The following is a 15,754-nucleotide window of genomic DNA, read 5'->3' as shown; positions in this document are numbered from 1 at the left end:
CAAAATTATCTGCAGATAGCATGTCTTCTGTATAGAAACTCTAAAAGAAATCAATAAATAAACCATTAGAGCTAATTCATTATTTCATCAAGGTTGCTGAATACAAGGTAAACATATAACATCAATCATGCTTCTTCATGATAATAACTAATTACAATATATAAAGGAAAACATCACATTCAAAGCAGCTATAAAAACCCTAAGGTATTTGGAAATAAACTTAACAAAATATGTGCAAGACATGGAGAAAATTGTGGAGCTTTGTCGAAGGACATAAAAGAACACCTGACTAATGGATAGATGTACCATGTTCAGGAAAAACAAACAAGCAACTTCTTCCTAAATTAATTTAATTCTAATCAAAACACAAATGAAACCTTTAGGAACTGGATTTATTATAAAGCAGAAGTATCTACAGCCATGTGGTACCCCAAAACAAACCTAAACGTGTGGAAAATTGGAAAGGTGATACTATAAATCAGAGCAGAAAACTGATAAAGGAACAAATAGCTTTCCAAATGGTAAAAAAAAAATTTAGATCCTACCATATACCAAAAACAAGAGTAAATCTATGAATAGATAATAACTCCTATAAAATTTACTGGCCGAAATGTTTTAATTTAGAGCATTCAGTGTTTGGAATGGCAAACATCTTAAGTGGAATGCCAGTTTCCAAGGTGATAAACAGACTTAGCTCCTAGCAATACCTTTAAAAGTGAATATTCTTCCTAGTTACAAAGTAATATATGCTCAATACAAAGAACCTGGCAAACACAGAGAAGTAAAATAAAAGATACAAAGCCATCTATAAACCCCCATCCCACTTAAACACTATTACCAGTGGGATAAGTGCCCTCCCAGTCATTCAGAATAGCTCATAGATACATCGTTTTAAAGCAAGTTTGTAATGTCTATTTTGACTCAAACATTTTAATGTCTTAAATGTCCCTATCAGGGGGAAAAGAATGGAATGGCTGTGACTATAAAGGGGTAGCAGGAGACACCTTTGTGGTGATGCTGTTGTGATTTTTTTTTAATTGCAGTAATACGCTCAACAGACATTTCTAACCTCTCTTTCCACCCCAACCACTGAGTATCCTGTCTTAAGCAATAAATGTCTTAATGGTCACTTCAAAATAGCCCTGATATCCACAAAGCTATGTCAAAAAGCCACATATTGTTTTATACTTAAAGAACAGACATAAAATAGACACAAACTGAGGTGGCTTCCTGGCTCATGATTCTGACTTGTGCTGTCCCCACTCTCCCCCAAGGGTTTCTTCTGGTAACAGATCTAGCCCCCTGGCCACAGGACAGCCAAATGACCTGGCCAGGTCAACCACAAGACCTCACCCCTTGGCTTCCCGAGTCACAAAGCTGGAAGCCTGTGCTAATCTAGCACTGCAGTCAGCTACACTGCCCAACATGTAGAGAAAGCTGACCTGCAGTCCAAGAAGATGAGCCCAGAGGCACACAGGATGAGAGGCAAAGGTGACGGAGTCCCTGACTCTACTTTGGCTTTTGTGAACACCCAGGAAATCCTTCTATTAATCCCCTTTTCTGTTTATGACAATTTGAATTGGGTTCCTAACACACATCTGGGATGGCCACTGGGGGGATGGGTGGGTAGGGGACAGAGGAGACCTACAGGTAAAAATCAAACAGGTTCTGGTCCACTGGTGAGGTTCCCCTCTACTAGTCATAAACAATTATACATTATGAGGCAGACTACACTATTTGAAAAGATACTTTTTAATGCCCCAAATCACAAAAACATATCAAGTATCAAAAGTAGGTATAAAACAAACCACAGATATAAAGGATCACAACACAACATACACATGTATCCACCACTCAGTTTAAGAATAAGAACATCACCTTTATAGTTCCCTCTCCAATACCATCTCTTCCTAGTTCCTCAAAGACCACCTCTATTCTGAACTTAACATTCTTTCTTTTCCTGATAGTTTTACCTCACTGTTATCCTTAAAAATGCCTTGTTTACATTTTCTGTTTCTGAACTGCTTATAAACGGAAGAATCTGAGACCTGCTTTTCTTCTAACACTACGTTCCTGAGAACCATCCATTTGTTGGCATGTAGTTGCAGTCAGTTCATTTTCACTACTGTCTAATATTCAATTGGCTTATAATTATACACTATGAGGCTTACCACAGTTTATCCCTTCTACCCTTAATAAACATGTGGTTATTTCTAGGTTTCTGTTATTACAAGCAGTACTACTATGAATATTCCTGAACACGTTTCCTGGAACAAACGTGCCAGGGGTCAGCAAACTTCTTCTGCAAAGGGCCAGATTGTAAACATTTTAGGCTTTGCGGGACATAAGATCTCTACTGCAACCACTCAAATCTGGTGTTGTACCACAAAAGCAGCCAAAAGTGGTATGTAACCAAGAAAGCGTGACAGTATTCCAACAGAACTTTATTTATGGACACTGAAATTTGAATCTCATTTAATTTTCATATTACAAATTATGAAATATTATTTTTATTTTTTTAACCATTTAAAGATGTTAAAAACCTTTCTTAATTCATGAGTTGTCACACCAACCCTGATCTACAGTACATACCTAGGGGAATTAGGTCATAGGGTATACATATTTTCAATATGACTAATATGGCAAATTTGTTTTCCCAGGTGTTTGAAACAAATTAGAAAGAAAAATGAGGGCTCTGGATGTGTTATATCCTTGGCAACAGTTATTGATGTCAAACTATTTTATTTTTTGACAATCTGGTAAGTGTGTAGTTGTTATCTTAATATAGTTTGAATCTGCATTTTCCCACCATCTCTGACATTACTGGTCATTCCATTTCCTCTTCTCTAATGTACCTATTGAAGTTTAGTCCATTATTCTACTGGGTGGGGTTGTTTTGTCTTTTTCCTATTAGTTTGTGAAGATCTTTATACAGTCTAGATTCTAATCCATGTCAGTTACATGTACTACAAGTAACTTTTCCAGTTTATAGCTTATCTTCTTAACAAGAGGTGTCTTTTATTATTTTATTTTTTTCTTTCTGGCTGTGCCACACAGTTTGCGGGATCTTAGTTCCCCAACCAGGGATTGAACCCAGGCCCTAAGCAATTAGAGCTCGGAGTTCTAATCACTGGACTGCTAGGGAATTCCCAAGAGGTGTCTTTTATAGTTCACATTTTCTATGTCTTAAGAAACTCTTCTCTATCTAGAGATCATTAAAAATAATGTTTTAAGGTCTAAAAATTTTAAAGCTTTACCTTTCCAGTTTAAGTAGAGATTGAATGTCATCTTCTTCCATGTGGATAACCAATTGTCCCAGTACTATTTATGGAAAAGTTCATCCTCTCCCTAGAAGTGTGCAATGCCAACTTTGTCATAAACCAGGTTTCTGAGGTTCTATGTTCTGTTCCATTGGTCTGTCTATCCCTACACCACATGGCTGTCTTAATTATTACAGCTTTATAATAATTTTTTTTTTTTTTCCAGACGTGCAGGCTCAGCGGCCATGGCTCACGGGCACAGCTGCTCCGTGGCATGTGGGATCTTCCTGGACCAGGGCACGAATCTGTGTCCCCTGCATCGGCAGGCAGACTCTCAACCCCTGCGCCACCAGGGAAGCCCTAATAATTTTTGATACACAGTAAAGCAAGTATTCTCACCTTTCACTACTTGAGGAGGGCCTTGGCTACTTCTGACCCACTGGCCTTCCTTAGCTATGACGACCATTTAATTACTTAAAATGATATTCCATCTACTGCAAAAGAAATCTAGTAGTTAAAAGTGCTTACATGTCTATGGTAGACAAATTCTACTGTTCTGAAAAAATAAACCAATTACAAATTCATAAAGGTCATAAAAAAAGTTGGAGATGAAAAGAGGAATTCAAGGGAAGTCTATAAGAAAAGTTCTAAAAGTGTTTTTCAAATGACAGCACTATTAAGATAAACGCACAGCACCTAGCCTTTACGTCTACTATATTGTTATTCCTTAAAAAAAATGGCTTCAGTATTTTAGAGTCACAATCATTCCATGCTGTCTGGATATTTATTGAGTCTTAGCCAACTACGTTCTTGCTACCATGTCAGACACTGTAGATGGTAGGAGCATGAAGGCAGTGATCCACACCACAGAAGCTCTTATCACACTATTAAATACCAGTGTAAGAGACACGCCATTCACATTACAAAAGAGAAACATCAACTCAGGAAACCTGGCAGGAAAAAGACATCCAGATAGGGAAGTTTCTAAATAGGTTTTATCAGGCAGTGTAAGACACTAAACTTTTCTACAACAAGGTTTTCTTTAAATTTTTTTCTATAGTTGTTTTGTTTCTGTCTCTCCTTTAGCTAAATCCCTTTAAGGGCTTCCCGATGTCCTGTTATTTTGTTCTAAAGAACACTGTTTGCAAGACCACAGGGAGAGTCCGCACTTAAGAAATTCCATGGTCAAATAAGTTAGGGAAATGTTACATACTCCATTCGCTGTCCATCACTGCACCAAAGGTTCTGTGAAGTCCTGCAATAAGGAAAGCTATGCAAGTTTGTTAACTCAGAACTTCTCATATTCAAGCATGGAAACTTCCCCATCTACTTTGTCTTTCTTTTTTGCATAACACAAACCAGGTTTCAAAGAGCAATAAATAAACTAGTAAAGATTGGTTCCAAATCCTGGAACCAGGCAATTTTTAAATTATGGGTTATTTTCTTTCTGCAAAACTGTTATTTCTGTGAATCTGCAAATTGCATAAAAAAGAGATCCCATTGTGTTTAAAAGCTTCTCATGAGGCAGACCTTCAGAGAGAAGGTTAATTTTGTAATATCTTGATTCAACTAATTTAAGTTCATATTTCTGTATCGTTCTTTAACATAACATATACCTGTATATAATACAAATAATTGTGGACAAAAATGGGAAATTCAAAAGTCACCATTATATAAATCCCTAAAAGAAAAGAATCTACAAACCTCCCCTCAGGTAAGTGAAATTTGCAAACTATTTCTACTATCAATTATTTTTTCCAAGTATAGAGTATCATATTATAAAAATATGTCATCATTAAATTTTGCATTCAACAAATAAAGCATTATTTCATGTAGGAGTCTGAGAGGATAGAGTTAACAAAGAGTCCTACCCAGTCCTTGCTAAACCCTGGGGGATGCCTACAGCCATGGCAATGACCCCTGGCCAAACTCTGAGAACTAAACTCCTGGAATGTTCACAGTCACTGGTTAAGGATGTTAGAGGTGGTGAGTCAGGATGTACCAGGCTGTCAGCATTGTTTAAAGTAATCATCAAGATTTATGATGCGCACCTGGTATCTGGTCTGGAGCCCTAAGTTTCAGTTGCCATGGCTGGCCACATGGCAGTAGTATGCCTATGTAACCAGCTTCCTATAAAAACTCTGGACTGGAATACTCATGGGCTTCCCTGTCCGACACATCTTGTACGTGTCTCTATCACTCACAGCTAGAGGGGAAATCGTGTCCCTGTGATCCTCACAGAGGGAAGATTTAGAAGTCCGTGCCTGATCTCTCTAGCAATCACCTACATATATCTTTTTCCTGCTGTTCTTGCACTGTAACCTTTGCCGTAATAAACTTAGCCATGAGTACAACATTATGTTGAGTTGTGTCAGTCTTTCCAGCAAATCAAATAGTGGGCAGTCATGGGACCCTCAAAATAAACACCACTAAAGAATTTCGTTTGCCATAATACCTACTTCTCTCATTACTTTTCAGAAGCTAAATGATCATAAGAACAATATCCTTAAATGAATAAATCAGTGTACAGGATAAAAGCTAAGATGTAAGATTGAGATTACTGTCCTTAGAAAGGCTGGGTTGCAAGGTTAGCCCTTGGCTGGTGTCTGGGAACTTGAAGGATAAACAGTTCCCTACAACGATATAAAACTTACCTTAAATGATAAGTGGGCCTCACTGTGCCTAAACTGTTTATACAAACATTATGGTTTATGCAAAACATGTTTTCCTTCTGGGAGCCTGAAATTTTGGTACATGATAGGTGGAAGGTGGCTCCATTACCAGGTCCAATAAAAACATTGGCACAGAGTCTAATGAGTTTCCCTGGTTGACAGCACTTCACATGTGTTGTCAAAATTCATTGCTGGAGGAATTAAGCTCATCCGGTGGGAATCTACTGGGAGAGGACTCTTGGAAGCTAGTGACTAGTCTCCTCCAGACTTCACCCCACGCACTTCTTCCCTTTGTAATACTGCTGTGTATCCTTTCGCTGTAATAAATCTTAGCCATTATTATGATCATATGCTGAATCCTATGAGCCCTCCTAGCCAGTCACTAAACCTGGGGGTTGGTCTTGGGGACACCCAACACAATCAGCATTTTAAAACAGAAATGAGGGTCTGTTAGGCCAAATGCTGAAATTCAAATTTCAATTCCAAAACGTATTAGTTATGTGATCCTAACAATTGTACTTTATTTGCATAAATCTGGGTCTTTTTATTCCTCTGAATGAGAAAAACATACCCACCTTATAGTCCCTGAATTAAATGAAGTAATGCACAACACACTCATAGTAAACACTCAGTAAATATTAAATAGCATTTCTAGAGGCTCTTTCTTAGATGAAATGAAAAATCAGGAATCTTTTATATTTGTACTGATGCAATGAGAATTCAAACGGCCATTTGGAGTACTGCAAAGAGAAGCTCAGAGACAAACTTTAACCCTCCATCTCCATAACACTGGTGCTATGAGTGCTTTCCAGTCCACATGACAGGATTATTGGTTGAGCGCAAGCAGGTTAAACCGTATATAATAAGTATCTTTCTATTTCTGAACCTGGTCTTCATTTAGTCTTCATATTGACCTCCTGAATGAGAAGTGAATGCATGAATATTAATTAGTACTGTGGCTATGCTTGATGGTTTTATTTCTCAAATTACTACACTAGGATTTTAGTACAAGCCATTTTCTTGTGTGTATATGAGGCATAAAGTCCAATGAACATAAGTTTGAACCTACATCACAGTAAGAGCAAATCCCAATGTAAAGAGAAGTACAACCCTCAAGTCATTTACTCCCAGCTATCAACTTACCCCAAAGTGGTTTTTCAAATGAATTCATATCCCAAATCCACATGTCCCACATCTCCTGTTGAAAAATAAATTTCCTAAAATCAGTTTATTACAAAATAACTCTCTCCTCCCCCCATTACCTCAGCCACCCTATTCCACTGGACTATACACCAGCCACCACCTGAGGACAAGGACCAAGTCTTACCAGCTACTTCCCCAATGCTGAGCACAATACCTGGCACAAAATATGTGTTCAGTTAATGTTTATTACATGAATAAGTGAATCAGTGAATAAAGTATTTCTGAGATCCAACACCAAGCTCAGTGGAAATACTGTAGAAAGTATCTCTCCTCCTCTTAGAAATCTATGAGGATATTAACTTCCCAGGTGGGAAGGCCAAAGACACACAGACAGCACCTGTGGCAGATACTGTTTGTTCCTTATCTCCCACCCCATGTTTTTCATGGCATTAGACCCCTAACTGAATTCAAGTGATCATTCTCTGCTAGACTACCTATTCTTGATTGGTCCAAGTCAACTGTGACTGTTCTACTCCTCTTGCCAGTGTAAGTAACCAAATCTCAACCAATAGGATCTTAGGGGAAATCTATTGGGAAGCATTCAGGAAAAGTTATGCTCCCTCATAGAGATGCTGAAGGAGAAACTATACTTTTCTGGCTTTGGATATTGTTTGCAGAGCATACTTAGAAGTGCTGCAGCCATCTTGAGGTCATGAGGGAAGCCAACATCAACATGCTAAGTATGACAACATGAAAACATGGAAAGCAAAAGGGACCCTGTTGTATCATGCAGCCACTAACAGACACCCTGAAATCTCCTAGGTCTAGACTTCTTGTTACCAGAGGGGATAAAGCCCTATTTGTTTAACTGGGTATTCTGCTACTATAGTCAAAAGCATGCCAATACATCACTCTGCAACCTACAATTACTGATTTAGATAGGCACATATCCTGTGAAGAAAAAAATGAGAGGTGAACCACTGGAGGATCCAAATTAAGGAATCTACTTTTACAGGAGACTGCATAGGAGCAGAATTTCAGTATAAATTTAACAGCTGCAAAGTAGAACCTGGTGTACAATATGCCCATTCTTAGCATTATTTAAGCTATCACAGAATCACAAATCCCTAATTCATTCAAACTTCAATAAATATCAAGTATGTACAAGACACAAAACTAAGTAGTTTGATGTACATAAATATGAAGAAGGCTCAGTTTCTTCCCTCAATGAGCTTGTAGTTTAGGAGGATATATAATAAGTTTTTGTGGCACTTTACAATTTACAGAATGCTTTTCTATCTTTGCAACAGGTGCCAAGCTACAAGGAGCTATAGTGCACAAAGGAGAGAACCCGGTGAAGGAGAATGACGGGAATTGGTTTCAATTAGGAAAAGGCAAAAGAATATTTCAAGAGGACAAAACAACGTGAGCTAAAATAGGGAGGCAGGAAAATCAAGGGACATCTAGGGGACAGCAAACAGAGAAACTGGGAGATATGGTTGAAAGGGTGTGTTCAGAACAGGGGAAATCTTGACTCTCATGCTAAGGAGTTTGAAGAGCAATAGTCACGGGAAGTTTTCCCATGTTTTTAATTTTACCTCTTGAATACAAATGACAAATCATTACAACAGAACACTGAGGTTTCAGAAAATTTACATCTTTCCTCCCAACAATGAACTGAGATACAAGGAAATACACTGCCACCATCAGCAATGGAAAACCCGAGAGATCCTAGGGAGCAGTTTCTGGCAAATAAAGGATCCAGCAGAAACCTCCTCCAGGCCAGAGGCCCATTTTATTTTCTGGCCAGAGAGTCCCTAAAGTCTCCAAGGTTTTGTTCTGTATTTTTGCCAGAATACCAACCTTAGCCCTGAGTTCTTCCCCTCAAATTATCACTCTCTCTCTCTTCTTTCCTTTACCACCTTCTATGCAAGTAGTCTTCATTCTGTCTCCAATTTCTCAACTTCTCAACTCAGTGTAGTCTGGCTTCACTTTAATGAAACTGTTTTTGATCAAGTCACTCTAATGTCCTAACTACCAAGACAAGTTTCTTTCTCATACTCCTTCTACTTGATGTCTCAGCCTCTTAAATTATTTGCAGAATAGGCAGGCTATAAGTAAAACATAACCTCTTCTTTTCTTGGCTCCAGGGTCATTCCTTGTTCTCCCACTTTTCTGACTATGCTTTGCAGTCTTCTTCTCTGGCTCATCCCACTCTGCCCAGGATCTGTCTGGATGCTGCCTGACACTGTAACAGCCTCATTGGGAAATCCACCAGTTGTAAAGCATTACCCACCATGTGCTGATGGCTCCCACATCTGTAACTTCTTCCTGTGACTCTGGTTAGAATGCAAGCTCCTCCAGCAAGAGAATCATATTTTTCACACTTGAGTCCTAAAAATCTTATCAAATGTCTGAAGACAGCAGAAACTCATATATAAAATAGCATCTCCACCCCAAGTCATTCTTTATTTTTGTCCTAATGCTTTACTTTCCATTCTAGCACCAAACACTAATTTACAACATAATATATCATAATTAGTTTATTAATTATCTTGTAAGCTTCATGAGGGCAGAGCCTCTATTTTGTTTAACGCTATTACTACAGCACCTAGAAGAAAACTTGGCACATGGTAGAATTCAATAATTATTTGTAAATGAATGAAAATAACAGAAAGAAATGCCATGTAAGAAGGAATAAAGGTAACTGAAATTAAAGCATTTTAAGCTTGCTGTGTTTAGGTATAGAGCAGAGATATTTGATTAATTTTAGACTTTTTTAAATTAAATATTTTTTTAAATTAAAAGGTAACAACTAATTAAGTAAAAACAGTATGTGTAATCAAAAACCAAACTGCAAAAAGGAGAAATAAGAAAACCAATCAATTTGGAATAAAATGGGAAGGAACTTAAAATCATTTAAAAAATCCAGGGCTTCCCCAGTGGCACAGTGGTTAAGAATCCGCCTGCCACTGCAGGGGACATGGGTTCGAGCCCTGGTCCGGGAAGATCCCACATGTCACAGAGCAACTAAGCCCGCACACCACAACTACTGAAGCCCACACGCGCCACAACTACTGAAGCCCGCACACCTAGAGCCTGTGCTCCGCAACAAGAGAAGCCATCGCAATGAGAAGCCTGCACACAGCAACGAAGACCCAATGCAGCCAAAAAAAAAAATCCTAATACAAAAAACCCACAAATATAGAAAGCACAAAACAAAATGGTAGAAAAAATTCCCCATACATAAGTAATTTAAATGAAGATAAAAAGATTAAATGTATTCATTAAAAGTTATCAGACTGGACTTTTTAAATAAAAGCTATATGCTATTTACGATACATAAATCAAAAACATAAGGATTCAGAAAAGTTAAAAGTGAAAGCAACCTCACCAAACAGATAGAGATGGCAAATAAACATATGAAAAGATGCTGCACATCATACATCATCAGGAAAATACAATTTAAACAATGAGATACCACTACACACCTACTACAATGGCAAAAATCCAGAACACTGACAACACCAAATACTGGTAAGGAACTCTCATCCAACAGAAACCATCATCTACTGCTGGTGAGAATGCAGAATGGTACAGCCACTTTAGAAGACAATTTGGCCGTTTCTTACAAAACTAAACATATTCTTATCATACCATCCAGCAATCATGCTCCTTGGTATTTACCCAAAGAAGCTGAAACCCTTCGCTCACATAAAAACGTGCACAGGGATGTTTACACAGTAGCTTTATTCATAATTGCGAAAAACTGGAAGCAACTGGGATGTCCCTCAGTAGGTGAATGGATGGACGAACTGTGGTTCATCCAGACAATGGAATATTAGTCAGTGTTAAAAAGAAATGAGCTATCAAGCTATGAAAAGCCATGAAGGAACCTTAAATGCACATTACTGTGAAAAAAGCCAATCTGAAAAGGCTACATACTGTATGATTCCAACTATAAGACATTCTAGAAAAGGCAAAATTATGGAGCAAAAAAAAAAAATCAGTGGTTGCCAGGGATGGGGGCTGGAGGTCAGGATAAATAGAGGATAGGATTTAGGGGGCAGTGAAAATACTCTGTATGATATTATAATGATGGATATGTGCCTTTATATATTGGTCCAAACTCAAAGAATACACACCTCCAAGAGTGAACCCTTAGGCAATCTATGTACTTTGACTGATTATAATGTGTCAATGTAGATTTATCCTTGGTTAAAACAACAAAAAAACAAATGCACCACTCACTACTCTGGTGAGTGATGCTGACAATGAGGAGGTTATGCATTTGTGGGGGCAGGGGGCATATGGACTGAAATCTCTGTACTTTCCTCTCAATTTTATGGCAAACCTAAAATTGTTTTCAAAATAAAGGTTTTTTTTAAAAAAAAATTGAAAGCACAGAAGATTTACACACATAAAGGTTGAATAGCTTATACTGGACTAACCCTCCCACAAACAACAATCATAAACTCTGGCCGAAAGATAAAAACAACTAAACGCACTGGAGAGCAATCAAAAGGCAGAAACTAGACAGAAGCCAACCCTTGAAAGAGGGGAACTATGCTAGGTGAGCTCTGCCTTTATACAAGTACATGCCTGAGGACAGATACCAGCCGACACTGTGTAGAGAAGCTGAAGTTCAAGAAGGAATTCACAATCATATTGGTTCATGGCATCAAAATATGAAGTCCGGAGCTAAAAGAGCAATAGGAAAGTGAGGGGAGATATCCTAGAAAAGAGGGAACCCCGAAATACGTATATAACCTCCACCACAATCCTTAGGTAAGCCCTGGACCATACAACACGGAAGAGACTCCAGAGGTCCAAAATGAAAGCTACAGCCAGACAGCTGTAAGAACTGAACAAAGAAATCAGCTATTGCCCAATGCAGGGTAAACAGAGCTTGGAGTTTAGGTCTAGTCAGTTGACTGCCTGCTAGAGCAACAAAGAGTCAATAATCGTTCAGACAAAACAGAATTGCAGGTCACAAAAACATATCCACAATACCCAGTATACAATAAAAACTTACTAGACATGAGAATAAACAGGAAAATGTGACCCAAGTCAAGAGAAAAAAGTAGTCAATACACACCGAACGCAAGATTACTCAGACGTTGGAATTAGTTGACAAGGACTACTATAAATACTATAAAGTGGCTACTATAAATATGTTCAGGAACTTAATAATAAAGAGAGGGAACTCTCATCAGACAAATGAAAACTACAAAATGGAACCGTACAGAACCATGTAGAACACAAAGATACAGTCTGAAATGAAAAATTTACTCGGCAGGTTTAAAGCAAATTAGCAACAACAGAATACAGGGTCAGTCACCGTAAAGACAGATAAAAAAAACAATAACCTAATCTGAAGATCTGAGTGGAAAGAAAAATATTTTAATAAACAAAGAGCATCAGTGAGCTCACTGAGCAGAGGTACAGAACCATAAAGTTTAACATAAGTGAAACTGGAGTCCCAGAAAGTAGGGCACAGAGAAAATTATGCAGAAAAGTATACATAAAAATAAGAGCTGAAAATGTCCACAGTTGGTAGAAAACATAAAATTGCAAATCTAAGTTCAGTGAACCCTAAGCAAGATAAATACAAAGAAAATCACAACTAGAGCACATCACATTCAAACTGCTGAAAATTAAAGATTCAGAAAAAATGTTGAAAGCAGCAGAGAGAGGAAGAAGACATATTAAATACAGAGAAAAAAAGAATGACTTCTCATTATATGAAACAAAGACATTTTCAGATAAAGAAAAAGCCAAAACAACTCATGCCTCATAGACCTGCACTACAAGAAATGCTAACAGAAGTTCTTCAGGCAGAAGGAAGATGACACCAGATGGAAACTCAGATCTGTAAGGAGAAATGAAAAACATCAGCAATGGTAAATATCAGTAAATACAAAAGCCTGGTTTTTTTCCCTCCTGATTTCTTAAAAGACATGGCTGATTAAAACAAAATTTATAACTTTGTATTGTACAATTTATTAATATGAAGACATAATATATGACAAAATTAGAGCCAAGGATAGAGGTGGGAGGAAGCTTAACTATATGGTTGCAAGGGACTTAACATTTTATGTGAAATAATACAACCTTGCACCTATTCATGATATTTAAAACAAAAACAAAAGAATGCTAGGAAACTAGAAATAGAATGAATTTTGTTAACCTGAGAGAGGATACCTGCCCTAAATCTACAGTAAACAAAATACTTATTGATGAAGTGTTGTAAGCATTCCCTTTGAAGTAAGGAAAAGGACAAAAATGCTTTCTATCACTTTTCCCTTCCAACAATGTACTAGAATTCCTATCCAGAACAGTAAAACAAGAAAAAGAAACAAAAGATTTAAGAATTGGAAAGACGAAAACAGAAAAACAACAAAAGAAATGATAGCAAATCCAAGAAAATAAAGGCAATTAGAACTAATGAGAACTTGTAGCAAGGTTGCTGGATTCAAGATCAACATACAAAACTCAATGAATTCTTGGGTTTCCCTGGTGGCGCAGTGGTTAAGAATCTGCCTGCCAATGCAGGGGACACGGGTTCAAGCCCTGGTCCAGGAAGGTCCCATGTGCCACGGAGCAACTAAGCCCGTGCACCACAACTACTGAGCCTGTGGTCTAGAGCCCGTGAGCCACAACTACTGAGCCCGCATACTACAACTACTGAAGCCCGCGCGCCTAGAGCCTGTGCTCTGCAACAAGAGAAGCCACTGCAATGAGCAGTCCGTGCACCACAACGAAGAGTAGCCCCCGCTCGGGGCAACTAGAGAAAGCCTGCACGCAGCAACAAAGACCCAGCGCAGCCAAAAATAAATAAATTTTAAAAAAGATTTTAAAAACAAAATTCAATGAATTCCTTTGCCAATAATAACTACAAAAATGCTTAGAAAGACCTTTTAAAAAATGAAGTAAATTCTCTTCATATTAATCTATATACTGACTACAGCTCCAGTCAAAATCTCAATGTAGTCTTTTATAAAACTTTAAAAGCAGATGCTAAAATCATACTGAATAGCAAAGCCATGAAAACCAATAAGATTTTGAACAACAAGGTGAGGGAACTCTGTCTACCATATATCAATCAAGCTACAGTAATTAAGTCAGTGTGAATCATGGGCAGAGACAGATTAAAAGACCAGTGAAACAGAATAGAGAGTCCAGGATCAGACCTACATGAACATACAAATAACACATGACACAGGTGGCACTACAAATCAGTATGAAAGGGATGGGCTATTTAATAAATGTTCGTCCATATGTAAAAATAAAATCCCTACCTCACACCATACAAAAAACCAATTCCAGGTGGATTAAAGATTTAAGGATACATATCTCTAAAACTTTAAAAGAAAATATAGGCAAATATCTTTATGTCCCTGGTTACATAAGAATTTCTTAAAGAATACTCAAAAAGCACAAACCATAAAAGAAAAAATAATTACTACATGAAAATTAAAAATTTTAATATAACTAACATCATAGACATTTAAATGATAAGCCAGAGACTGGGGGAAAATATCCACAACAGAAATAATCAGCAAAAGATTAGTATCAGAATGTATTAAAAACTCCTCCAAATCAAAACAAACAACAACACACAAGTGAAAAACAGCCAAAAGGTATGAACAGGCAAATCACAGACAAGGAACCATAAACAGCCAATGAACATATGAAAATATACTCAACCTCAGCAGTATTCAGGGAAATGAGTTTGACCTCAACAGATGAGCAGCAACACAAGTGTCAGGAAGGAATAAAAAGCCACTCCTACAATGTTGTTATAAGTGTAATCTGGCACAGCCACTTCAGAGAGCAATCTGACAATATCTAGCAAAGCTAAAGAAAGCACTACCCTATCACTCAGTAATTCCACTTCTAGATATACACCCAGAAGAAACTCTGCACGTACTTATAAGGAGAAATGTACAAAGACTGCAGCATTGTTTATGATGGGGGAAAAAAGGTAACAACATAAATGTCCATCAAGAGGATACATGAACTGTATAATACTACATACTAGTTAAAATTAAACTAGAACTATGTGCATCTATCTGGGTAAACAATGCTGAATGAAGAAAAAAGCAATCTGCATATGCACAGTATGTTCCATTTATATAGTTTCAAAATATATTAAAATAAGACACTTCATGGACATAAGTATGTACTGTAAAGGTAAAATAATATGCATGAGAATAATATACCAAATTCACATATGGTTAACTCTGAGGAGGAAGGAAAGCGCTTCAATAGGAACTTTTTTATATATAAAAGACCTAAATTGTGGCAGGTTGTTAGTTCCTCACTGAATATCTACTTTCCTCTTCTTTCTTACAAATCAAACTGCTGTATTAATGAGTGGCAATTTACATATCCTGGCCTGCCACACAGATTAAGGTGGCTAGTAAGATCAAACCAGAAATCACTGGGTGGGGTATGGGAAAGGTATTAAAAGGGAACTGACTTCACTGCCCGGAACATGAACACAAAGGATGGAGCTACAAGGACATTCTTTGCAACCATGAGAAGACCTTGAGAAAGCAAGCCACAGGCTAAGGACTGAAAAGCAGAAAGATAAGAGGAGTAGGGTGCTTGATGACCACACAGCTGCCATGTCCTGGGAGGAAAAAACTCTCTTTAAAAGCACCTCTTTTTGGG

At 37.7% G+C, this 15,754-nt stretch overlaps 1 protein-coding gene across 2 annotated transcripts in view; it reads right to left on the bottom strand.

The window, feature by feature from the left end:
- The window catches only part of GALNT1 (polypeptide N-acetylgalactosaminyltransferase 1), a 127,935-nt gene that overhangs the window by 76,178 nt on the left and 36,003 nt on the right, over nucleotides 1–15,754 (bottom strand). The window contains exon 2 of one of the 2 annotated variants that reach the window (XM_060028903.1): nucleotides 7,076–7,130. The exons of the other annotated variant lie outside the window; for it this stretch is intronic. The gene's annotated coding sequence lies outside the window, so the exon portion shown is untranslated. The remainder of the gene's footprint in view (nucleotides 1–7,075; nucleotides 7,131–15,754) is intronic. 2 annotated transcript variants of the gene reach the window in all.

This window comes from Delphinus delphis, chromosome 13 (assembly GCF_949987515.2).
Source record: "Delphinus delphis chromosome 13, mDelDel1.2, whole genome shotgun sequence".
NCBI lineage: Eukaryota > Metazoa > Chordata > Mammalia > Artiodactyla > Delphinidae > Delphinus > Delphinus delphis.
The sequence above is the reverse complement of the archived record's forward strand: the minus strand, read 5'-3'. Positions and strand labels throughout refer to the sequence as shown.